The sequence below is a fragment of the Palaemon carinicauda genome, chromosome 8, assembly GCF_036898095.1.
Source record: "Palaemon carinicauda isolate YSFRI2023 chromosome 8, ASM3689809v2, whole genome shotgun sequence".
Lineage (NCBI taxonomy): Eukaryota > Metazoa > Arthropoda > Malacostraca > Decapoda > Palaemonidae > Palaemon > Palaemon carinicauda.
The window spans coordinates 60,382,751-60,410,250 of NC_090732.1; the positions used below are offsets into that span (position 1 = coordinate 60,382,751).

At 36.8% G+C, this 27,500-nt stretch overlaps 1 protein-coding gene across 1 annotated transcript in view; it reads left to right on the forward strand.

Annotated features, from left to right (window-relative positions):
• amon (amontillado) overlaps positions 1-27,500 on the forward strand; it is a 541,981-nt gene that overhangs the window by 472,752 nt on the left and 41,729 nt on the right. The window lies entirely within an intron of this gene.

Genomic DNA, 27,500 nt, shown 5'->3' on the forward strand with positions numbered 1-27,500 from the left:
TAAAATTATATATTATAACCTATATTTAGAATGGCAAAAAAGAGAGCGAAAGAGATGTGAGGAGGATTAGCGAATAGAAATTATTTGACATCAGTGAGAAGCATTTGGATAAGATTTGATAAAGGGCAACAATTCGCAGACAACTACACATGGCCTGCTGAGTTATGCTGGCTCTTTCGGACATGGCTTGGAACTTCTCTGGAGGCAGTGATTATGTTCTTATACCAGGTTTCCCTTTTGTTGGATTACTTATTTGTAGTTTTTTAGGTCACGGCTAGGGGAGCCACGTGACACCATCGGAAATGTGACATCAATATAAAGTGAAGGAACTCCCATCCTGCAGTCTTTGAGCTACGTAGCTAGTGCACATGGGAGGCTTCTAGAAAATTCCACAGTTAGTCATACCGAGGTGTCCTGCAGATAAGATGCTCAGATCAATGAATACCAGAATGGATGGAGTGTCTGCAGGTGATTTGCCTAAGAGTTGCTCCTACCTTTCTCTTAAGTAGATTTTGCTCCAGTAGCAAAGCTTTTCATTCTGTCCTTGCACTGTAATGGACCAAATATGAATCAAGAGTTAGCACTAGCACTAGTTTTGTTTAAAATAATAGTTCATCAGCTTTAGAGGTTGCGTTACTCATGTACTGTATATGCATGATTTTGAACAGGGATGACAACGATGAATAACTTCATTAAGACAGACATTCATAAATTTGGAAATGAGCTACAAGAAACTCCTACATGCATTAAAGAAAAAACTACTACAAACCACTTGACTTTGTACAAATTAAAAGAGGAAAGGGGAAAATGTATAATGGACAGAAGAAAATTTCGATAAAAAGGAAAAATTTTGTTCTTTGTGATACCAGAGGAAAGAAATTAATTTATTCCCACAATTATGTTACATTTTTAGATAGCAGTATCCATTTGTCAAATTAAAAGAAGTATTATTTATTTGCGATGCAGGTTTTGACCCAAAACATCGTTGTGCCTGAGAAAGAGACCATACATAAAGCAATTATTTCTTGCGTTAATACCATAGCAAACTCTTTCTGATTACAATTTTATATTTTATTTCTCTTTACTAAACAAATATCTTCCTTATCCAGAAAAAAACATTGCTTGACAATGCTTCAACCCCGTTTATTGATGAATGTATGACTTCAGCATTTGAATAGAGAAGTGAATCTTAAACATTTCACTACATGTCCCCTTTGCATTAGTGACTGAGATTTTCTCCTAGATTTTCAATAAAAATAATGTCTTGGTCTAATGAATATGAAAAGTAGCTACTAAGATACTTAACAATACTTCTTAGCTACTATATCTTTAATGCTTAGCCTGGTTCTGTACTTGGTTTTGACAGCAATGGGCATACATAATGCAGCTTGACAAAGATACCAAATTCGGACATACTCTTAGTTGAAATATTTAGCGCCTGTTGTGAGATCAGGAAGTAAACAAGAAGGTGGTTGACCCAGAATGTCTCAAGTTCTAGTTCTTTGAAGTCTCCCTTAACCGTGGATTTGAGCTTTAACTTCAGAAATTCCTGTTGCATTTAATCTGAAACATCAACTACTTCATATGGAGATAAGTTCCTGATGAATGTCTATTTTTCTCTTCATATCTTGATCTGAGAAGTATCTCATTTATACTGTTTTCATTCTGTCCAATGTGTGATTATATGTTTAATCAACTTGAAATCAATAATGAGTTCAAATAATGCAGCTTAACAAAGATAGTAGATTCAGATATAGTTAAAATATTTAGAGCCTGATGTGAGATCAGGGAGTAAAAAGGAAAGTATTTGATACAAAATGTATCATTGAGATCTTGTGGATTTGAATTTCATTTCAAGAAACTCCTCTTGTACCCATCTGAAACATTAACAACTTCATATTGAAATGGTTTTCTGATGAATGTGCATGCTGAATTCTTCTCATCTCTATTTGGGAAGTATCTCGCGAATGCTGAGTTTTCAAGCAGTTAAATATGTGATAATTGAATAAGAGTAGAATCCCATTTACTAGAAACTGATTGTATTCCCCTGCTTAATTTGAGCCCTCAGAGGCCGAATTTGGCCATACTGGTTCGAATGGTGTCGTCATACATAATGGCGTTGATGTTTTTCCCTTTCAATTTAAGTTTGAGATTATTCAACGCTTTGAAATGTCCATTAAATAAAGGTTGCTAATGATGGCTGAAATTCTTCAGAATGGAATTGGTTACGGTGCTTTGCCTTCTGCTGTAAATCTAGAAATATTGTAACTTCTTCTCATAGTTCATAGAACTACGCAAGTAGGCCTATGTTCCCCTTTGATAGCTATCGTACATTCGCATGAAAAGGTGATGTTTTGAGCTCAAATTCCGTATTTTTTATACAGCAGTTTAAAGAAACAACTGTTCAAGGTATCAGGTTTGATAAAGTTGGCTACCTTGAAAGCCAAGTTCTGGACATCCCTCATTCCAGCAGGTAGAGTTCTGGGTGATAAGGCTTCACGATGAATGTGCAACGAGTACTACAGCAGATGGATTTTTTTCACCGTTTCAAGGAATCCAGATCAGTAGGCAAGAACACTGAGTTATGTTAATTTGTATCACACTTGATGGGAAAACACGCGAATCTCTTACCGAGTAGTGAATTCGATCTTTGATGTCTTCTTAAGACAATTCATCAATAGTTCCATTGACTGTAACGGTAATTTGAAACTGAAACTTAGCAAAGTTCTTTTGCAATATTTTCCATAACACTAGCGGATCCAGGGGGTGGCGACCACGAGGGGTCACGAACTCCCCGTCCCCCCTCCATTTTTTAAGAAAAAAAAAGTTTGACTGTTAAACCAAAATTTTTCAAGAAAGAAATTTTTGACTGTTGAACTCGGCTACCAAATATTAATTTTGTCAGTTATCTTTATTTTCATGTTTCGTCTTTTATTAGGTTATTTCGCTTTTTAAAAATGTTTCTACCATGATCCATTTTCTCAAAAGTCAAAAACTAATTATTATTCAATATTTGAACGCATATCTATAATAGTCACTAGCATTAGTGTAAAACTCATCTTATTACAAATATGTAGAGTAGGGTCAATGTGAAGTCTTATCTCCTTCAATGGACAAATGGTTAAAGTTTGTTTTTTTTTTGTATTGACTTACACATAGACGTACGCAAAAAAAAAAAAAAAATTCCTCTTATGTCTTTATTCTCGAACTATATTTAATTTGAAATCATAAGCTATTTGTCGCCAAATTCATGAAAGTCAAGTGTTTAGGGGTATTATCAAATAAAGTTCTTTGTTGAAATTTTCTGAATAGTTTATCATGCGCAATAGGCAAGGGTAAGTGCAAAAGCGTGGGAATCAGTATATACGAGTATATGTATATATATATATATATATATATATATATATATATATATATATATATATATATATATATATATGTATATATATACATTATATATATATATATATATATATATATATATATATATATATATATATATATATATATATATATACTGTATATATATATAATATATATATATATATATATATATATATATACATATATATATATATATATATATATATATATATATATATATATATATATATACTGTATATATATATATGTATATATATATATATATATATATATATATATATATATATATATATATATATGTATGTATATGTATATGTATATATGTATATATTTTTGAGCAGGAAAAGATACCAAATGAGTGGCGAGGGAGTATATTGATCCCAATCTTCAAAGGGAAAGGTGATGTCCAAGAGTGTGGGAATTACAGAGGTATTAAATTGATGTCCCACACTTTGAAGATACTGGAAAGGATGATAGATGCCAGACTAAGAGAAGAAGTAGAAATAGGTAAAGAGCAGATGGGATTCATGAAGGGTAGGGGAACAACAGATGGTGTATTTTGTCTGAGGCAACTAATGGAGAAATTCCGGGAAAAGCAAAGAGACCTGCATGTGGTATTCATTGACCTTGAAAAGGCTTATGACCGAGTCCCAAGACAAGAGGTGTGGAGGAGTCTGAGGGAGAGCAGGGTGCCAGAGAAGTACGTTCGACTGATACAAGAGATGTACCGTAATGTATTTACTAGAGTGAGGAGCAGTGCTGGGGAGACAGAGGGTTTTGAGGTGAGAGTAGGATTACACCAAGGGTCAGCTCTGAGCCCATTTATCTTTAACATAGTGATGGACGTTTTAATAGAAGAGGTAAGGGAGGCAGTACCATGGAACATATTGTATGCAGATGATATTGTTCTGTGCGCAGAGAGCAGGGAAGATCTGGAAATGAAATTGGAAAGATGGAGGCAAGTACTGGAGGATAGAGGAATGAGAATAAGTAGATCTAAGACAGCATATATGTGTACCACCAGTGAGGGGGATGATAGAGAAAGTATTCAGCTTAGGGGAGAATAGATAAAGAGAGTTGATAAGTTTAAGTATTTGGGATCATTTGTTAATGCTGGAGGAGGTATGGAAGATGAAGTTAAACATCGGGTACAGGCAGGCTGGAACAACTGGAGAGCAGCCTCAGGAGTTCTTTGCGACAAAAGAATACCACTGAGATTGAAAGGAAAATTTCATAAGACAGTGGTAAGAACAGCAATGCTGTATGGAACAGAAACAGCAAGCATGAGGAAGACAGAGGAGAAGAAGATGGATGTGGCAGAAATGAGAATGCTTAGGTGGATGTCTGGGGTGACAAGAGAGGATCGGATAAGAAATGACTACATAAGGGGGTCGACAAAGGTGGTGGAAATATCAAAGAAAGTGCAGGAAGGGAGGCTGAGATGGTATGGACACCTGATGAGGAGAGATGAGGACCACGTTGGGAGACATACTATGGAGATGGAGGTTCAAGGAAGAAGAAGAAGAGGGAGACCAAGAAAGAGATGGAGGGACTGTGTGAGAGGAGACTTACAGGAGAAGGGGATTGATGAGGCAGAAGCGCAGAATAGAAAAAGATGGAAACGGCTCATCCGCAACGGCGACCCCATATAAAAATGGGAACCAGCTGGGAAGAAGAAGAAGATATGTATATATGTATATATATATATATATATATATATATATATATATATATATATATATATATATATATATTATACATATACATATATATACATATACATATATATATATATACATATATATATATATATATATATATATATATATATATATATATATATATATATATATATATATATATATATATATATGTGTGTGTGTTTATATATATATATATATATATATATATATATATATATATATATATATATATATATATATATATATATATATATATATATATGGTTCTAGGACATTTGCGTCCCGGACATTTGCGTACCGGACATTCGCGTCCCGGACAATTGCGTACATGGACATTTGCGTCCCTGGACATTTGTGTACCCGGACATCTGTGTCCCTGGACATTTGTGTACCCGGACATCTGTGTCCCTGGACATTTGTGAACCTAGATTATTTTCAAATAGATTTGATGGAATTGTAATTTTATTTTTTTAAGTGGAGTATTACAAGTTTAACAAATAATTCAGAATGTATGAATATACATTTTAAGAAATTATTCTTGTTTTCAGGAGAATATTTTTCAAATAGTGGAATTGCAATTTTATTTTTTGTTTAAAAGTAATAGTAATCAAAGAATAAAAAAACGAAATTATAGGTTAAACAAATAATTCAAAATAATTTAAGAAATTAATCTTGTCTTCAGGAGAATATGTATCCAAGAGTGCCAGGATTCTCTTATTAGCAGTTATATTTTTTTGCCGTGGACGAACTCCTCGTTGAAAGTCGCTTTTTTTCTTTAAGGCAAAATGGCCTCCTCCTTTTTCAATATTTCAATTAACTTCCAGATAGAGGGTTGTTGACAGGATAACGAATATTGCAAAGCATTATGCAATCTCTCAAAACTATTATTAGACCTTGGCAACTGGTTAATAACACTTTCTCGAACATTCCATGACGCTATAGCAAAAATTGGTTCCATCCCTATTCCTCTTCTCCCTCTTACTTGGCCAATATACGTCATCTCAAAATACGCGATAAATTCTGGAGGTTAATCATGCCAGAATCAAACGCAAGGAACTTTTCCCCAGTCGCGAGAAAACAGTAGGATTCCGGAATCTCAAAATTATTTATTTGGCGTGGGATTAGGGGTACATTATGTGCCTTTTCTCTCCATCGACGTATATTTCTTGGCAGTGATGAAAAACTTGGCAGTTTTGAAATGGAACACTCATCTTCATTAGCGATCGTTTCTCCGATAAGACTTCTTGATGGTTCTTATGTTAACACTGAAGTATTTTTCAACTGGGACATAGCTTCTTGTGCTTTGACTTCTGAATCTGAGGAGCATAGACTATGCTCATTATGGCATGCCGTAACTAGGTCGTTCACTGTATGGATTCTTGCTTTGCAAGATCGCACTAGACACATCCAGTATGTTTTTGCTTCATCAGAGTTTTTCTTATGATAGTGGTAACTGTAATTTTCATTGTCCACAAATATTTTTCCACCAGTGTTAGATTTCCGGAACTTAGCCATGGGTTCCGAATTTCGAAATATATAAAATCCTAGTACCAATAGATGTTTGTGTTACACACTGCTGGCGAAAACTAGAATTGCTAACTTATTTTTCTCCTGCTTTAGATAAGATTTTTGTTTTATTTCTGGTAAACTACCTTTCAGCTTGTTTAAAGTTACTTAAGGTATTAATGAGTGAATTTCTATACCAAACAATTCTTGGGTTTATGTATATGTTTTTTATATATGGTAACTACCTTTAAGCCTATTATTGCTTGTTTAGAATAAAGGTAAGGTGTAACTGAGGAGAGAGAGAGAGAGAGAGAGAGAGAGAGAGAGAGAGAGAGAGAGAGAGAGAGAGAGAGAGAGATTTCAAAATATGGTAAATTCAAAATAAAGGTAAGGTGTAACTGGGGAGAGAGAGAGAGAGAGAGAGAGAGAGAGAGAGAGAGAGAGAGAGAGAGAGAGAGAGAGAGAGAGAGAGAGATTTTAAAATATGGTAAATTCAAAATATTTCGGATATTCCAGCTACACAAATGTCCAGGGACACAATTGTCCCGGTACGCAAATGTCAGGGGACGCAAACGTCCTGGTACGCAGATGTCCGGGACGCAAATGTCCGGTACGCAAATGTCTGGGACGCAACTGTCCGGCCACCTATATATATATATATATATATATATATATATATATATATATATATATATATATATATATATATATATATATATATATATATATATATATATATATATATATATATATGGTCAGTGATGACATGAATTTTAAGTTCATTAATTTTCTGTAGTTGTTGCTTAGAAATATATTACGGTTATATTTCATGGTAAGGACAGAACTTTCTTATGAGCATTTCACTCGTGTTATCTGATTTAAAGAGATCTTCTCTAGATGATTGCTACATTGAGACTTGCTACTAAACCAGAACAGATCGTAACCATTCTACATTGCAATCATTATGATAATAAAAAAAATAGTTGATAGTCATTCTATATCCGTATCAAGAAGAATTACATATTAAAATAGAGTTTTTTTCAAGGTAAACCTAATGGGGAAGATCGCATAATATATTTTTCTATTTATAGAGTATAGTTATTTCCTAGAACATTAATGCAAATTGCATTAGTTTGCTATGAAGATATGTATGTTACTTTATAAAACTATTACACTTGAATTAAGTTATGGTAAATGTCAGTGCAGATTAAATAACTTTTAACTAAAAATATAATCACCCTAGACAGAGAGAGAGAGAGAGAGAGAGAGAGAGAGAGAGAGAGAGAGAGAGAGAGAGAGAGATTTCTAGGAATACAATGGCAAACTATCAATAATCTAAAAAGATATTTCGACTGCATAAGATCTTTAACCTCTTATGCATTGTCACCATGGAGCTAGATTATTGTTTTGAATTAGGGAATTCGCTTTCAATATATATTTGTATATATATATATATATATATATATATATATATATATATATATATATATATATATATATATATATATATATATGTATATGTATATATATATGTGTGTGTGTATATATATATATATATATATATATATATATATATATATATATATATATATATATATATATATATATATATATATATATACATATAATTATCAGCCGTTGCTAGTCCACTGTAAGACAAAGGCCTAAGCCATGTTGTTCTACTCATGTTTGTTTATGGTCTTTCAATGCCTGACTATACCAGCAAATTTTCTTAGCTCGTCAGTCCATCGTTTTATTTTCTTCCATCCTCTGTTTCTTTTGCAATATCTAGGAACCCTGTCTGTTTTTCTTAATTTGCTCCTATTATCTGTCGTTCTCACATCTCTTGCCCATTCGTTACTCTTTGTGTTGATACCATCATTATTCTCTCCATATCTCTTTGAGTTGTAACTAGCTTTTGCTCTAATGTTTTTGTAAGGCTCCAAGTTTCTGATACATAAGTTATTCCTGCTAGAACCATCTGATTAGATATTTTCATATTTAGAGAAAGTGGCTTTCTAATTTTCGTAATCTCATTTTGTTTACTAAAATGTGGATGTGGATGTCATGAGATTCGAGTTATAGAGCATTCTTGCAGATATTTTGTGTAAAGTTCACTAAGTTTTACTAGTATGAAATCTCCTCCATCTATAATGTATATATACAGTATATATATATATATATATATATATATATATATATATATATATATATATATATATATATATATATATATATATATATATATATATATACGCACACATATACACACACACATATATATATAAATATATATATATATATATATATATATATATATATATATATATATATATATATATATATATATATATTCATTATTCTAATACTCTAATACAATCAATAACGACAAATTATTTTCGATTTAATGCTGCAGTAAATTTCAACCGCCCCCTCTCTCTTCCCTGGTATACAGTATGTATATATCAACGTCCGATATGAATATCAGTAGCATTCGGTTTTTTGTGTTTATTCTTGATCTGTTTGAATGTATATTCTTATTACTAAATTAAGTGCTTTTGTTTATTTCATGAATTGAATTTGATATGATCTTTTTAAGGAGATTAAACCATGTGTAGGAACACTTGTGATGTGACAATAAGATTTTCGAGGGAGTAAAATCAATTCTCAGAAATCTCTGATATGGCTGTTTTATCAGTTAGTATATTTTGTTCTGTTCGGTATTTAAGGCAAAAATCCTATTTATTGAAAGTGGAAAACTAAACAGGAGTAAAGTGTAATTTTGTTGCTACGATTTTTATTCAACATCATCATTTGTAATATTGAAATGTGATATAATTAACTAATTTACGTGTCATGAACATTCCATAATTCTATAATTGTTCAATAAGTTTACCGGTTCTCAATGTAATATATATTGCAAAAAAGTCTGATGTTTTAATTTGCAAGGCAACTTGTTTCTTTAGAAAACAGTACAGTAGGTAGGATAAAAAATGAAAAAAAAAGGAAAATCTTCAAAGAATATAAACCAGGCTTTTCTTGAGAGTAATGTCTAATATGAAAAAATTGAAAAGGTTTCGTGATATAAAGCTCAGGATTTATAAAAACTTTCAAACTTCTATAAAACTAAAACAATAATCAACATCTTTCGTTTGATAATTACTACAAGAAGAATGAAGTAAAAGAGATGTGGAAGACTGAATTCATCCTTCTCTCTCTCTCTCTCTCTCTCTCTCTCTCTCTCTCTCTCTCTCTCTCTCTCTCTCTCTCTCTCTCTCTTTCTCTCTCTCTCTCTCTCTCTCTTCCAAGTAATGAAGATTCATTATTTATGAGCTGGAATTAAGAGATTGTGTTTCAGATATGAATCAAGTTGGAAGAAGTGGAGAGACTGACTACAATTCGACTAATCAAGAATTGCATAGGTTGATAATTGAAGGGAAGGATGCAGGTGCTCCAATAATTACATATATGATTCAGATGTAGTCATCAGATAAGGTTTCCCTGGAAAGTATACAGTATACATGTATTAAAGGTACAGAAATGTTTTATATATTTCATCGGGATGCTGTTATTATATAATACTTAATCACCTTATAAATTCAATTATAAGGACAAAAAAAATTTCAAATACATGAAAAATAGTTCTAATATAGTTTAAAATCATATCAGCTTTAAGGAGAAAATGGTTTCAAACTCATGTAAAAAGCTCTAAAATAGCTTAAAACTGCGTCAGCTTTAAGGAAAAAATAGTTTCAAATACATGAAAAATAGCTCTAAAATAGCTTGAAATTGCTTCAGTTTCCGGGGCTTACACCGACCCCCGGACTCCCAGCTGCTTTGGTTATGGTTTCTGACCTCCCACCCCCACCCCTTTTGGAACTTGCTTGCATAAGTTCTGATGTATGGAGTATACGTGGTTTTGTGAGAAACTTCTCGATGTTACGGCTCTTCCTGGTTGCAATTAACATTTCAATCTCTTAAGAATCCTCAACAACCTTTGAAGTATGTTGCCCAAATGCGTTACTGCCATCCAACTTAAGTTGCTTTAAGAGTTTAAGGAGTGTCTTCATATTTCAAAGGATACCTTAGGCTTGTCCACAAGAGCAGGATCTGTTGTCTACAAGTGTTGTTCTAAGCATTATGGTTGCATCCAACCATTACTCAGTATTGCAACACACTACACCATGGATTTTCAACCTGTGCGCCATGGCGCCCTTCTGCGCCACGACTATTCACAAAGGGCGCTGCGAAAATTCCATGATATATATATATATATATATATATATATATATATATATATATATATATGTGTGTGTGTGTGTGTGTGTGTGTGTATGTGTGTACGTGTATCGGTGCCTGTACGAGTACTATACACCTAAGTTTCCCGTCTGTACCATGGCTAGCAACTCCGTTCTCCTCTCCTGGCGTTCCTCCCAGTTGGTAGATTTGCATCTTTGACCGTTGTGCATGTTATAAATGCTGCTGCAATGGGTCTGAACCTTGCAAAACATGGAAAAGTTTATCATAAGAAAACGCAAGCGTCTTGTTGACACTGAGATAGGGTGGAAGTTGATAATAATTCACAAGGTATACGTGTCGAAGACGCTAGAAATGAAGCAAGATTAACTACCGAAAGTCAGCCTTCTTGTTCATATCCGATAGGGGAAAATGAAGTGACGCTTCAAAATGAGATTATCTACGCATGTCCAAGCAGGGAAAGTGAAGTCACAGCCGAAACCTTGTCTAGTCCTTTAGGTCCAAGGGGGGCCTCAGCACGTACAGAAAGCAGCAAGAACATCCACAGTGAATTACTTCGCTTGTATAGCGAGAGTTGTCTAGAAATTGTGTTTACTTGCTGTGATGACGAGTTTGTTCCAAGACCAAAGTGCTTTGTTTGCGGCATTGTGCTGTCGAATGAATCTATGACTCGTATGAAAAGGAAAAGACATTTAACAACAAAACATAAGCACCTCTCAGAAACCTGTGGATTACATTAAAAGACTTTTGAAAGATAACAAACAACAAAGACTTAGCTTTGAGAAAAAAGTTGAAGTAGCAGAAAAAGCACGGAAAGCAAGCTATTTAGTGGCAGGCAGACGGCAAAACATATGAAACCTCATTCCTTTGCATTCATATTTTCTTCCAATTTGTTGTGATGTAGTGAAAACTATTTGGTGATTAGGCTGAAAAAGAAGTAAAAATAAATACCTCTCTTGGACGACTACTGTAAGACGTATCAAGGGTATGTTGTCGACATTGAAAAGACTGTCAGTAAGCTTATGACAGATAAAATGTATGCTCTGCAAGCAGATGAGTCAACTGATATTGTAGGTAAATCCAAATTACGAGTGTTCATCATATATATTGCTGATAATAAAATAACTGAAGAATTTTTGTACTGCAAAGATTTTGTGCAAATGAGTGGAATGATGTCTGTATATTTAGCTTCAGCAGTCTTTTGAAACATATCAGCATTGCCATCACTCACTCTATCTTTCCAAAGCCTTATTGTCTCCAGCATGCCCTTTATTTTATCAGATGATGTTAACAAGTTCTAATTTTTCCCTTGCACACAAGTATTAACTTTGTATAGATTTTCAAATATAACCGCCAAATAGCATAACTTTGCTCTCCAAATTTCGTCAGCCAGTAGTTTTAAAAATTCAGGTTTTTCCTGAAGAGTAAAGAAAAATATCTTTCCTGCCGCAGTTCATGTAGGCCTACTCTCGACAACACTTTGCCTCTTGATAGCTACCCGACCTCTGTCTGGAGGAAAAGACCTTCGTAGGCAGATCCCATTTCTTCATAGAGAATGAAAAAAGCCTTGTCTAGTTTGATCTGCTGTTTATGAGGTTTACCAGCTTTACAACACTTTTAAGCAAAAGCTTTACTCCCTGTCCAAGTGTCTTTGCCATAAGATTTTCACGATGTAAGAATCAATGTATTGTAATCAGATGTGCGTTTCCCTTCTGCGTTAACGACACGAAACCTTTTACTGGTCCTATCATAGATAGACAGCCATCTGTGCAAATGCCCACACATTATATCCACGTCACTTCCATTTCTTTCAATGTTCTGCTGCTGAGAAGAATATGGGCTGTCCTGAAGTTTAGGCGCACCTTGAAATTCTAGAATTGAACAATGAAAAATATTTCCCTAATGTATCTACTGATTAATATGATTGGGTAAGAAATCATTTTATCTATGATCCCTCAACCAAGCCACAACTTGGTATCCTTGAAGAAGAGGGACTAATTAATATACAGAATGACTGCACGCTAAAACTGGAGACTTGGATCTATCACTAGAAAGCTTTTGGATAAGAATTGGAAAAGAACACACTCATATAGCCAATAAAGCCGAGAAAATATTGCTGCAGTTCTCCACCTCATATCTGTGGGAACCAGAATTCCCAACACTATACAAAACTAAAAAGAGGTCTAGATAGCTGAGTGTTGAGGAGGAAATGAGAGTGTGCTTGTCCAGTAGAACAGCTCATATTCTTCTCGCTGTCCCTCCTAACATCGAAAGGATATACAAATACAGACAGGCGTAAGTGTCCCATTAATCAAGTATGTTTATTCTACAACAGAATGATGTTGTACATTATTCCCATATGCTCATTAATTCATTCATATAATCATTATTACTATTAGTAGTAGTAGTAGTAGTAGTAGTAGTAGTAGTAGTAATATTATCATCATTACTATTATTATTGATAATAATTACATTATTATTATTATAATTATTATTATTATTATTATTATTATTATTATTATTATTATTATTATTACATATGTGTACCCACATATTTGAATTAATATTATTGGTAGCCTTATATACTGTGTACCTTTGTGTCAGCTGAATATGTAACAAGGCTTACATAATAATATTTATAATTACACTGACTGTAGAGTTGGTGCGTCGTCAAAGTTCAGATATATCATAAATGCATCACAAAGCAATAAGGTTGAGAACCTCTTCACCACACACTGGGGAGCCTTTGTGTCACCATTTCGTATAAACACAAATACAAATCAAATATATTCGTCAAAATAGTTTGGTTTCTTTATACATATTGCATATCATATATGTGCAATTAACAACAGAAATCTGACAATGAAATATAAGGCACGTGTATCGTAAGATAAACAACACTTTGTGCTCTTAAACATCACAACATAAGAATAAACAAATTTCGTAAACACTACAAATGACTACAGTCGGATTATAAACAGACATCAAATATCACATGGTCATTAACAGCGACATATGGTTAATAAACACCTCAACGCCGTCGTTCAATTAGTTCATTATGCATGTTGTATAAGATTTTTCATAGTTCTGACCAGCCTTTACATTTAAATCTTCCTGGACAGTTCTATCCTGTTCGTAATACTAGGCAAGCAATTAATTCTAATAGTCACGCCTTCTCCATCATCAGGCTTAATACTATACAGTATTCTAGAAGTTTTATTCTAGCTGTGACAAAGTTGTGGCATGATCTTCCTAATCGGGTAGTTGAATAAGTAGAATTTCACAAGTTCAAAGTTGCAGCAAAAGTTTTTATGTGGAACAGGCTGACATAAGTCTTTTTATAGTTATATATAAATTATCTGTTATAATGCTGTTATTGTTTTAAAGAATATTTTATTTTGACTTTTCATTACTTATATTGTTTATTTATTTCCTTATTTCCTTTCCTCAGTGGGCTGTTTTTTCCTGTTGGAGCCCTTGGGCTTGTAGCATCTTGCTTTTCCAACTACGATTGTAGCTTGGCTAATAATAATAATAATAATAATAATAATAATAATAATAATAATAATAATAATAATAATCAAACAGCACCATGTCATAGGCAAACATTTGAGATACCAAAAAGAATCATTTAAAAACCAGCGTATCATTAACAAATACCACAACATAATCAAACAGCACCTTGTCATTGGCAAACATTTGAAATACCAAGTAGAATAATATAATAACCACCATATCATTAACAAACACCACAAAATAATCAAACCGCACCTTGTCTTTGGGAAACATTTAAAATACCAAATAGAATAATATAATCACCACCATATCATTAACAAACACCACAACATAATCAAACAGCACCTTGTCTTTGGCAAACATCTAAAATACTAAATAGAATAATATGATCACCACCATATCATTAACAAACGCCACAACATAATCAAACAGCATCTTTTCATTGGAAAACATTTAAAATACTAAATAGAATAATATAATCACCACCATATCATCAACAAACACCACAACATAATCAAACAGCACCATCTTATTGGCAAACATTTAGAATACCAAATAGAATCATATAAACACCACCATATCATTAACAAACACAAACTTTGATTATAAACACCCTTACATAATTGTTACATACAATAAATAAACACCATAACATTATAGAAAACACCCTATCCTGGTCGTAAACTCATGATTGTTAAGAAATGTATCAAAATCATCCTAAATACAATTTAACCATAACCACTAAAAGATGTTAAGCACCATCTTTTTCTGATAAAACACAAACGGAATTCAGAACTTGCGAATAATAAATAGAGCAACGCATGTGGGTTCACAATTCACCCATAAATATGTGGATTATTAATATTTTAAGTAAATATAACTAAAGGGAATAAAGTAAACCTCAATAGCCTTAACTAAATAGTTGCCAAAGACTTGTGCAGAAAAATTGGAAGAGTACTGAACTTAACAGCCATTAACGAGTTGCATATAGACAGATCCAGTAAGAGTTTAAACCTCGCCTGTCATGAGTTTCAATCCTATGAAGTGTGTGTGTGTGTGTGGGGTTGGGGGGGGGAGGGATCAATAAGAAAAGAAAATTTTAAGCCGTTCTAAATAGTGTAAGTTGACTACATAAAACTCAAGTTATGTGGCAATACTATTGCGCTTTATCATAAACTTCTCGGTATTAGACATTGCTTACAATAATAGAAAAACAAATAAAATTTGAATAATTTCTCCTTTTCTCTAAGACTTACACCACCTCCCTGGAATTACTAACACCTTTTTAGGAGTCTAGGAGAACTGAATTCCTACCCACACCAACCCCCCTCCACCTCACCCAAGGTTAAAAACCCCTGCTAGCCTATAGAGTACAATATCGTAATCAAAATGTAAGATTGGAATTACGTTTTTGCCAGAAATAGAAATCCCGATCAACCTTTCTCTCCGATGAGAAGTTTCAAAACATCGTTCTACTTTAGTCTTCATCAACTTACTCTTGAGTAGACATAATGGATGGATTGATTCGTTGAAACGTCTGGATGACAATCTATTTCAGGATAAAATATATAACTAGATTATATAACGACAATGTCATCATTACTAAAGGGGATAAAGATGGGAAACTCCTACTTACAGAAAAAGAAACCTAGGAATGTTCATCAATAATGAATTGATAAAGAGACCAATTGAAAATTAACTCTATGCATACTGGAAATAATGTTACTGCTTAGTTTTACAAATCGTCAAGAAGAAATGGAAGTGATAGAAAATAAATCGATTTCTTGGAATCATTTGAAATGATTAACAATTCGGTCCCAAAGAAGCATAAAGACTAAATCCTCAACGTACTTGATACCTACCCGGAACTCTACAGGTTTTAAGCCCGTTTCCTTTGAATTATTTTATCTTTCTTTATGGGAAAATTTGACATCTCGGAATACATCCACTTGAACAACAACAAACTTCTTATTCTAGAAAAAATCATCAATGTTTACCAAAGTCCTTAATGACGACTAACTGTTTTTTACACTGTAAATTCAAACCATGTGCAGTAGACATTATTTTCTCTCAACCTTGCTAAAGCTTTCTTTTTATCCAAAGCGTTTGTCATATTAATGCCAATAGAGGGATTAACTCGAATGAGACTGAGCTTTTTTTAGGATTAGCTAACCATGCAAAAGGAAGGTTGTAGAATATGCCAGGATCGATTAAACTGAAAATAAGATATCTGCCAGTGAGACAAAAGAAACAAGAGCAATTAGAGATTTCAGACTTTCGCCAATGATTATCGCCAACTTTGAATAAAGTCTACGGGCTTCACCTCCCATTTTTCATTTGCTGACTGTACAGTAGATGGGTGAAAGTGCATATTGATCCAGAATCGTGCAATTGACCCGTATCACCTACCAAATTTCATGGTTTCTTCCGATGCATAATATCTATCCGTTGTTAAAATTTGGTGAAAATACAATGGGAAAATTTATTTTGACATAATATTCAAAATTGTGAAAAACGCAAATTCGGTTCTCCAATATGGATCCGATACCCTGGTATAAGATCAATCTCTGGTGAAAATTATGTCAAAATCCATCTATTTGTTTTGACGTAATCTCTAAGATTGGGAAAAATGCCAATCTGGATCTAAAATCCAGATCCGGATCAGGGTCTTATCCAAAATTTAAAGGGATTGTTCATGACCTAAGATCTATCGGTGGTGAAAATCTCGACAAAAGCCGTTGAATAGATTTGCCGTAAGCCTATCCACAGACAAATAAATAAATAAATGAGCCGACTCCAAAAATATAACCTTATTGTGAAGCAAATGTTCTAATGAAAGCCACCAGCATAAGAGGTCAGCTCAGAAGTGGAATAATTCAGACTAAAGAAGAGCAACGTCTTTACCATCCCATTATTTATCAAGACTTGTTAAAGTCGTTGTTCAATATATACATGTATAGTATATTTAGGTACCCAAGTCACCTACCAGGTTTATATTTATCTGTTAACAAGGTGAGGTTTTGTCAACTGAAACGTTTACTTTCTCCTTGAAAATTTTATTTCATATACTTTTGATTCTGTATATTAATGTACATACATACACACACACACACACACACACACACATATATATATATATATATATATATATATATATATATATATATATATATATATATATATATATATATATATATATATAAATATGTGTGTATATATATATACATATATATACACATATATATACACACATATTTAAATATATATATATATATATATATATATATATATATATATATATATATATATATATATATATATATATATATATATATATTCATATGTATATATATATATATATGTATGTATATATATATATATGTATATATATATATATATATATATATATATATATATATATATGTATGTATGTATGTATACATATATATATATATATATATATATATATATATATATATATATACATATATAAAATATCATTATTATTATGATTATTATTATTATGATTATTATTATTATTATTATTATTATTATCATTATTATTATTTCCTAAGCCACAACCCTAGTTTGAAAAGTAGGATTCTATAAGTCCAAGGCCTTCAACAGGGAAAATAGCCTAGTGAGGAAAGGATATAAGAAAAATCTAGAAGAGAAGTTTAAGAACAATATTAGAATCAATCTTTCATATATAAACTATAAAAACTTGAAAATAACAAGAGGATAAAACTTCAAAATAATAAGAGGAAGAGACGCAAGATAGAATAGTGTTCCCGAGTGTACCCTTAAGCAAGAGATCTCTAACCCAAGGCAGTGGAAGACCATGGTACAGAGGCTATGACACTACCCAACACTAGAGAACAATGGTTTGATTTTGGAGTGTCCTTCTCCTAGAAGGGCTGCTTCCTCATTCCTGTTTTCCTGAGGCTAAACTAACTAGTTTAGGTTTTCGATCTCGTGAGATTAAAGCTCTGTTGATGGACCTTCATGCTTATGGAAGTGTAGACCCAAATGGTATTTTTCCTTTGTTTTTTATAAAGACAGCAGATTTCTTAGCTCCAAAGTTATCTGTTATTTTGCGCAAGTTAGCAAGAAGAGGAGCTTTTAGCACTTGTTGGAGAATTGGTAATGTTACTCCTCTAGGTAAATGTGTTTGTGGTAGCTTAAGTCCCACTGATTACCGCCCAATTTCCATAACTCCCATATTATCTAAGGTTTTTGAACGTCTTCTGGCAAAACGTCTTAATAGGTTTGCTGAAGGTAATCATCTACTCCCTAGTTTGCAATTTGGTTATCGCAAAGGCCTTGGAGCATGTGATGCCCTTCTTACAATCTCCAATACTGTACAGAAATCTCTTGATCAAGGTCAGGAAGTTCATATGATTGGCCTTGATTTTAGTGCTGCCTTTGACCGTGTTAATCATGAGGCCCTTGTTTTCAAACTGAAACAGTTGGGAGTGGGTAGGTCGTTTCTTAGCATCATTATTGATTTCTTAAGCAATAGATCTCAAAGAGTTGTTGTTGATGGGCATCATAGTGAGTATAGGAATGTGATATCCGGTGTTCCACAGGGTAGTGTTCTTGGCCCATTACGTTTCATGCTATATACACATGACATGTGGTTTGGCCTAGAAAACAAGCTTGTTGCATATGCAGATGATGCTACTCTCTTTGCATCAATTCCATCCCCTGAATGTAGATCTGGGGTTGGTGAATCCCTTAATAGAGATTTATCTAAAATTAGTGTTTGGTGCAAATTATGGGGTATGAAGTTGAATCCTAACAAAACTCAAAAACGGATTTTGAGCGAAGCGAAAAATCTATTTTTGGGTGAGGTAGCCATGTCGTCCTGATGGAAGTTCCTATTAGGTAGCTTTCTAGGGTATATTTGACTACAGTGATATTCCCAGAGAATTTTACTTTATGGTATCCAGAATTCTAACTCCTGGACCGAATATCCCTAAATAATCTCACAGGGATATCGCATAATATCAGAGGACGTATTCTTGACACGTCACATAGCTATCTTCGCCCCGAACAGTATTAACGCTTCGAGGGGGTATAGTGACAAGAATCTGAAATGAGAATGAAAAGAGAGCTGCTCATAAGGCATCTCTCCTATTCCGTTTCCAGTGTGTATCTGATGAAGGCGGTAGCGCCCTCTTTATTCCTTGTAGCGATATACGAGGTGTTACAGATACTGTACTATAGGGAGGGGTCAACAGGCCCTTTTACAATAAAAGGAAGGGCGGGTCCATCAGGACGACATGGCTACCTCACCCAAAAATAGATTTTTTGCTTCGCTCAAAATCCGTTTTTTGGGCTCAGGGCAGGTCGTCCTGGTGGAAGTTTACCAGAGCATTACTGTATCTGTGGATTCTCAATCAGTGCCGTACTCTCAAGAAAGTATTTTCCTGGTCCGTCTAGACCTAGAGACCTATGATGTTACCGTCATACATCATTTCATCTAAGCATGAACTATGTTAGTGCTTCCTGCACCCTACAGGGAAGAGTCGTACTAGACTCTGGAAAAAGTCTCGAGGAGTACATAAAAATTTATGGATGACAAAATGACAAGCTTGTATAGTGGTCTCGCCCTATACAATATAAAGCAAAGTTTGTATAAGTATCACCAATGTCAGAATGAATTTGTGAAACCTTCCCCAAAGTGACTACACTTATATACTATTGGATAATGGTTGTATCCGCATAGAAACAAATTTTGCCTCTTTGCCACCAACCCGTTACGGTACCACGTCAACCCTTCCAAGGAAGGGTTAGAGTGAGTGGACTTTTACTTGAATCAGGGAACAGTCTCGAAAGACATACCATGATAAAAATATCCATATTTTAATCTTAATGCTCAGTACATTTCTAATAAAATGAGTGTGGGCGAAAAAGACGCAGGGTTCACTATGAACTAGTTTATCAAAATTTAATAAACGTACATATCAGATCAACATTTATAAAATTTATGAAATGTGGATGATATGCGTAAAAGCATAAAGAAAAACAGTCAACAGAAAATATTGTTTCATCTACTAGGAAACAGATTTGCCACTTCAATTGAATTATTAATAATAATGATATAGTCTGTATACTGTTTACATACACTAGCGTAAAAAACGCTTGGCACAAGTGTCTGTATTATGCTATAGATTACCGACGTCAATGGAACAGTTCGTAAGGACACTTTCGTGGCCTATCGCTCAGCGTGTAGTAACATACAGTGACTACACGCGCACCCTCTTAATTAATCGTCCCAAATTAATTACTCTGTTCCTCGCAGACTTAAAACAGAAGGTTAAGGAATTCTACCTGCTGCTACCACAGATCTCATAAGTTGCTCCACTTGCTTCGCATAGTGCATAAAGAACGCCTTGGATGACTACCAGCCGGTGTGCAAACAAGGATGTTCAAAGTCCATATAATTTAAGAAATTTTATGGAAGAGGAAACTTTCCTCGGATCATGACTAACGGGTGTACTGTCTGGATCCGTTCTGCGAATAACACGGGTGAATTTCGCCCTTAGTTATAGATAACTTTGAACCCAGGGTTTCTCTTCTGAACAGCTGTCCTCCCATAAAGTCTGAAGTTCTATGAAGATAGACCTTTAGGCACTCCACTGGACATAGAGATGCATCTTCCTTCAGAGGGCAGATTCTCTAGGGACCCCACCTGTTGGTGGGTAGCTTGTTCCTGGTAAGAAACGTTGGGTCTGGAAATAGATTCAGTTCTCCCTCCAAGAACTGGACGTAGCCTTCCTCTCTAGAGAGAGCCACTATTCACTAACTCTGGCCCCCAAAGCGAGTACAAACAGAAATATGACTTAAATTCAAAACCTTCTAAGCACATTCCTCATTGTTCATTATTTATACACAATGAGGAATCATATCTAATGACCAGGCAAAGGGTCTTTGGAAGCGCTGAAGGGCTAGTTCATTAAGAACGTCGGTAGGAAGGTCGACCTGTAAGGCATATGGTATCTGACTTGTCAAGGCAGGCTTGAGCAATAGAATTGTATAGGCTGCTAAACCTTGCTCATGAAGGTGAATGAAGAATGATAAATAGGAATCTGTCGGGATTTCTTTCGGTTTCTTTGCCTTGACAAAGAATAGCTATTTCTTCCCTGAAGCCTCATAATGTCTTCTGGTTTCCTCCAAAACTCTAAACCGACTTTTAAACACCGAATCTTTTTCTCATCGTTAAGGAGAGAAAATCATGAGATGTAGGATCCGTGTTTTCTGTGATGGAGCGAAGACAGTCGACTTCTGTACTCGCTGAGACAGGGATGGATCCGGTAGAGGTACGAATTTTAATGGTAGTTCCAATGCCAGAGGGAACCACACGCTATTTGGCTACTTGTGGGCCACTATTGCTGCTTTCCCTTTGAAGGATCTCAGCTTATCGAGAACCTTCAAAAGGAGGTTGTGCGGAGGAAACAGATTGATACTGAACCATCTGTTCCAGTCCAGGGACATAGCGTCCACTGCCTCCGCTAACGGATCCTCGTAAGGGGACACGTAACGAACTACTTTCTTGTTGTCTTTCGTCGCAAAGAGGTCTATCTGCAGCTCTGGGACTTGACTCAAGATGAAGGAGAACGATCCTGCGTCAAGGGACCATTCTGACTCTATAGGTGTAAACCTAGATAGAGCGTCCGCTGTCGCATTGCGGAACCCTTGAATGTGAACTGCTGACAGGTGCCATTTCTTCCTTTCCGCCAAAAGGAATATGGCCAACATCACTTGGTTGATTTGAGGTGACCTCGACCCTTGTCGATTCAGGCATCTCACTACCACCTCGCCGTCTAGAACCAGTCTTATGTGGGTCGAGTGACGAGGAGAAACTTTCTTCAGTGTCAGAAGTACTGCCATGGCTTCTAGAAAGTTGATGTGAAATGACTTGAAAAGATTGGACCAAGCTCCTTGGACTCTCATCTGATGAGAGTGGCCTCCCCAGCCTTCCTTTGAGGCGTCTGTGTGGATAGTTACTGACGGGGAAGGAAGTTGAAGAAGTATTGATTTCTTCAATTGCTTGGCATTGGACCGCGGCTTGATAAGCGTTCGCAGTCGAGTCGGTAGTGGTCTTATTAGATCTCTTCGCGTGTTTGATGGGTATTTTCTCCAGACTCCTGTTGCATCCTCAAGCTGTGCTCTTAGCACTGGATCTGTTATCGAAGCAAACTGTAGAGAGCCCAGCACTCTCTCCTGTTCGCATCTTGATATCCATTTGGATTTCAATAGTCTCTTGACAGATCCTGCTATTTCTTTCCTCTTCTTACTAGGAATGGAAAGCTGATGTGACTCCAAATTCCAGTGGATTCCCAACCACTGAAATTTTCGAGCTGGGGAAAGACGAGACTTTTTGATGTTGATCTTGAATCCCAGATGTTCCAGGAACTGGATCACTATCTTAGAAGCTTGCATGCATTCTGTCCTGGATGCTGCCCACACCAGCCAGTCTTCCAAGTAGGCTACTACTTGGACCCCCTTTAGGCGTAATTGATGGACGGCTGCGTTCGCGAGCTTCGTGAAAATTCTTGGGGCTATGTTTAGCCCGAAAGGCATGGTTCTGAAGGCGTAAAGTTATCAATGTAACTTGAAGCCTAGGTAGGGGGAGAGGTGACGATTAATTGGAACGTGCCAATAAGCGTCAAACAAGTCTATAGACACAGCATATGCCCTTTTGGGCAGTAGGGTCCTTATGTGTTGAAGTGTGAGCATTCTGAACTTGTAGTTCTCTATGAACTTGTTGAGTGGCGACAAGTCTAGAATGACTTTGAGTTTTTCTGAGTCCTTCTTTGGAACACAAAACAGCCTTCCTTGGAATTTGATGGACTTAACCTTCCGGATTACTCTTTTGTCTAAGAGCTCTCGGACATATTCTTCCAGAGCGGGGGTTGAGTGTTGGAAGAATTGAGGAAATTGAGGTGGAGGACTGCTCCAGCTCCAACCTAGTCCATTCATATTTAGGCTGTGGGCCCAGGGATCGAAGGTCCAGCGATGCCTAAAACGCTGTAGTCTCCCTCCTACTGGAAGTATCTACTTCTGCTGTTGTGGACCTGAGGCCTTGCCTCCTTGACCACGTCCTCCCCTGGATCCCCTTCCTCTTGAAGGGCGTCTAGAAAAACCTCTGGCTATTCCTCTGGCTCTCGAACGAAAGGAAGAAGTCTGCCTTTCGGAGGCTATGTTAAGAACTGGCGACTGTGTCGCCGTTTGTTGAGGTACCAGCTGGTACGTGGTTGGAGGTTGTGCCATTCTCTGAGGCACCGCAGTCACAGGAAGTTGTTGTTGATATTGCTTTCGGTAGGGTTTAGCCAGCCGAGAGGATGGCCTAGGCCTTTTTGTCTTCTTCTTGGGTTGGTGACCCTCATCCGGAGAAGACTTTCTCTTAAGATCTAGGCCCCACTTTTTGAGAAGGTTCCTATTCTCTGTGGCGGCCTTGTCTACTACCTCTTTAACCACTTCATTGGGAAAGAGATCTTTACCCCAAATACGAGAAGAGATCAGATCCCTCGGTTCGTGCCTCACCGCAGCCGAGGCGACCACGAACTCTCTACAGGCTCTCCTAGCTTTAATAAAGCTATAGAAATCCTTCGTAACTATGGCCAGATGTGTTTTGGCCACAACCATGAACATGTCCTGGTTCTTGGGGACACTTGCCATCGTTTCTAGTGTCGTTTGCAGCGACATCGATGCCGCAAGTCTTTCCTTTGTCTCTTGCTCTCTACGCAAGAGAACCTCCGACAGTTTTGGAAGCGCCTCACCGAACTGGCGTTCAGCAATATCAGCTTCCAGCTTCCCGACTGAGAAGGTAAGGTGTACGTCCTTCCAGTCTTCTTGGTCCAAGGGCAAGGTCAGAGATAACGGCTTGCACTCCTCCAAGGAGGGGCATGGTATCCCTGCCTCCACCACTTTTAAGGCAGCCTTATATCCCTTTTCCAAGAAGGGAAAGGCTCTGGTAGGAGAGGCCAAAAAGGAGGGAAGCTTCTTACTCAAGGCGGGCACCTTTGAGTTAGTGAAGCCCCTCTCTTTCATCGGGCTCGCTAGTAACGTCTGAGCTTTACTATGGTCAAAAACTATGACCTCCTTTGGCTCCGTCTCCTCCTTTAAGGCTGGCTCCTTCCTAAGACGGACATAGCAGTCCGGATAAGAATCTTTGTTGGGTCAAAATTCCACTTCTTCCAGGGAAATTGCTCCTAACTTTTCTGAGATCACGATCTTCCCGGTTGTCATTGGCATGTGTTCAGCATACCTCCAAGGATTGGTATCCGAGCACAAAGGAAGACCCTTCACGCTGAGCCGCTTCTGGGGCCCACGTGATGCTGCAAGTCTACGTATCTCCAGTTTCATTGCAGCTTCCTTCTCATCATTCTTCCTTTGAATTTATTGAATCATCTCAACAATGGAAGAAAGAGTCCTTCCCAGTTCATCTGGGATAGCAGACGATGTAGAAGGAACAAGTTCTGGGTCCGGAACCGACGTAACCGACACTTCGTCGATTTCTTGCTCTTCTACTTGAGGAGCCTGGAACAGCTCCTCCTGACATTCTCCTAGAAGGTCCTTCCTAGTAGAATCCGACACCTCCGACATCCTATCGTCCAATTGGATGTCTTGAAGGGCGGCTGAGACTTCAGAATCTATCGGATTCTGGGCAATTGGTATCTCCACCTGAGGCTGGGGGATGATTGCATCAACCGATGCTTTAGGGAAAAGGTAGGCCCTCATCTTCTCATTTGGAAGGTAGGGACCTGAGGGGTTTTTCTGAAAACCCCTCACCCCGGGTCATAACGTTTCCCTGGCAGCATCCCTTGACTCCGTTGACTTAGGGTCGTTAAAAGCCTCGGTAAACAGGTTAGAACAAACTGTACAAACCAGAGGGTCCCAATAGCGGAGATCACCTCTGGAGGTTGCGCATGCTGCGTGCCTCCTGCAATATTGATGTCCACAGAAGTTCTTACTGCGGACATTACAGAACACACTCCCGCACTTCGGATGGTCCTCCTGTAAAGAGAAGAAAAATCCATGAATATCAAGTGAAGGCTTTCACTTATATTGGGACATTTAGCTTATATAGAAAAGCTATAAAAGAAAGAAGGAAAGACACATACTTGTATTTCCTGTCCGGTCAATTGCTGAAACCTCCCGAGATATTAAAACTAAGGTTAATTCTATTCTAGAAAACCTTACGTAATTTCCTAAACGGAAATTTAAGGTGTAGTTCACACCTTGAGATAAAGTTTTAATATACAGGATAGAAAGAATACAGAAAGAACTTACTTTCTATATATTGTACGGTCTCAACAAAAGGCTGTACAAGATAACATTAAGTATGATGAAGAACTTTAGTGTTATCACAAGCTCTGTACAGCAGTTTCTGCTAATGCAGTGTGTACTACACTACGAATACAGCAACTACTGTACACCGCATGCTGTTGTGCCAGCTAGCACGCGCCGGTACGTGCCGGCATGCGCCTGTACGTGCCGGCCGGCATCTACCCCTGTATAGTTCAAAGATATACTATCTTTAACTAATAGGCGGCAGCCCACTGATTCGCGACTGTGTGCCAGCCGGCAATCATTGCCAGCCGACGGCTGAAAGCACTAATACCCGGCTGCCGGCCGCTAATCGTAGTGGCCAGAAGATTCGGGTTGTGTTTCCACTGCCGGCAGGCAAAGGTAATAAAACCCATGCCCGCCGACAGTAGCCAAGAACCAGAGAACCTCCACCTGCCCGGCTTTCGGCTGTTAAGCCGGCAGCCGGGTTAGGGGTGCAACATAATAATCAGAGAAACAGTATGGATGTAAGGTTATAAGGCGGCATTGCCGTACGACCTTCCATCCAGAAAGAGTGAACTTATGGAAGGGGAGAATGTAGCATTCAGGCTTCCAAAGAATCCATAGCCTGTCGAGCTCTATCGGCAGACATGGAAGGGAGACCAAGGGAAGTCTAGGGTTCACTATGCAAAGAATAAAGAGTCTCTGCCGGCCGACACGTAGTGCCAGCCGGCAGAGAGCTGAGCCTGTCCTCCATCCTAACCTATACTAGGTACGGAAGTAGGACTGCGGCCAAAAGAAAATAAAAGAAAGAGAGGTGGGGAAGGGATAAGGGTCCTATAGACTTCGTTCTAGCAGGAGACACACTCAGCCGTTAGGGAAGCTCATCCTAACCAAGAGTTGTCTATTAGGGAGGAAGACTGGCAATACTTGCTAACCTCCTCCCAACCAGAGCAAAGTTAGGTGAAGTTATTTCGCTGGGCAACAGAGAAAACTCATTCTCCAGCCCGAGAAAAACAACACAGGACAGTCTGCTAGGCCACTAGAGGAAGGAATCATCTCTTACAGAATCCTTCCAACATGGACTAGGGAAGCAAAGCTTCCTGTGTCCGCCCCTAACCTAGCAAAGGAGACTCATTCTCTATGCTAGGAAGAAGCAGACCACAGACTAGAAACTCTGATGTTCTGCCCTAACCCAAAAAACCAGTCACTCTGGTTATCAGGTCAGGACAGACATATCCTAGAATAGTTATACCTGAATTATTATACAGATAGAACCACTAGGATTAAGCCGAAGGCTTACAGAGGGAGAGAGGGATTGAACTTAGCCTACGGAGGAGAAAAGAACAACTGGGGATGTGCGAAAGTATACTACTGTACCTAGAATACTAGACTAGGTAAGATGAGAATCGATTACCTAAATCACCGAAACTCTCTCGTATACAATCTTGGAAAAAACATTCAACAATATCTTACATGTATAAAATATTTGCCTATAGCTTCAATAATATAACATTCGGAAAAACTTATATAATGCATGAAAGTACTAGTGCCAGACGTCTAGGCTATGAAGCCTCACGAAGGGCAAGATAGGGACCTCAACCCGTGTCGAAATCACCGAGCTAAAAACTGATGGTATAATTTAAGCATTCCTAGTAGAGCTAAATAGCTAAATTGTTAAAGCGTAACAACCGGGAACGTCGCTCCAGCTAACTAAATGACCCATAAGAGCGAGCGATAGCATCCAGGATGCCTCCGGTAGGCAACAGCTCTTGTTTACGTTAAAATCACTTTTGATTTAATTCAAAACGACAAGAGCTTACATTTATACATAGT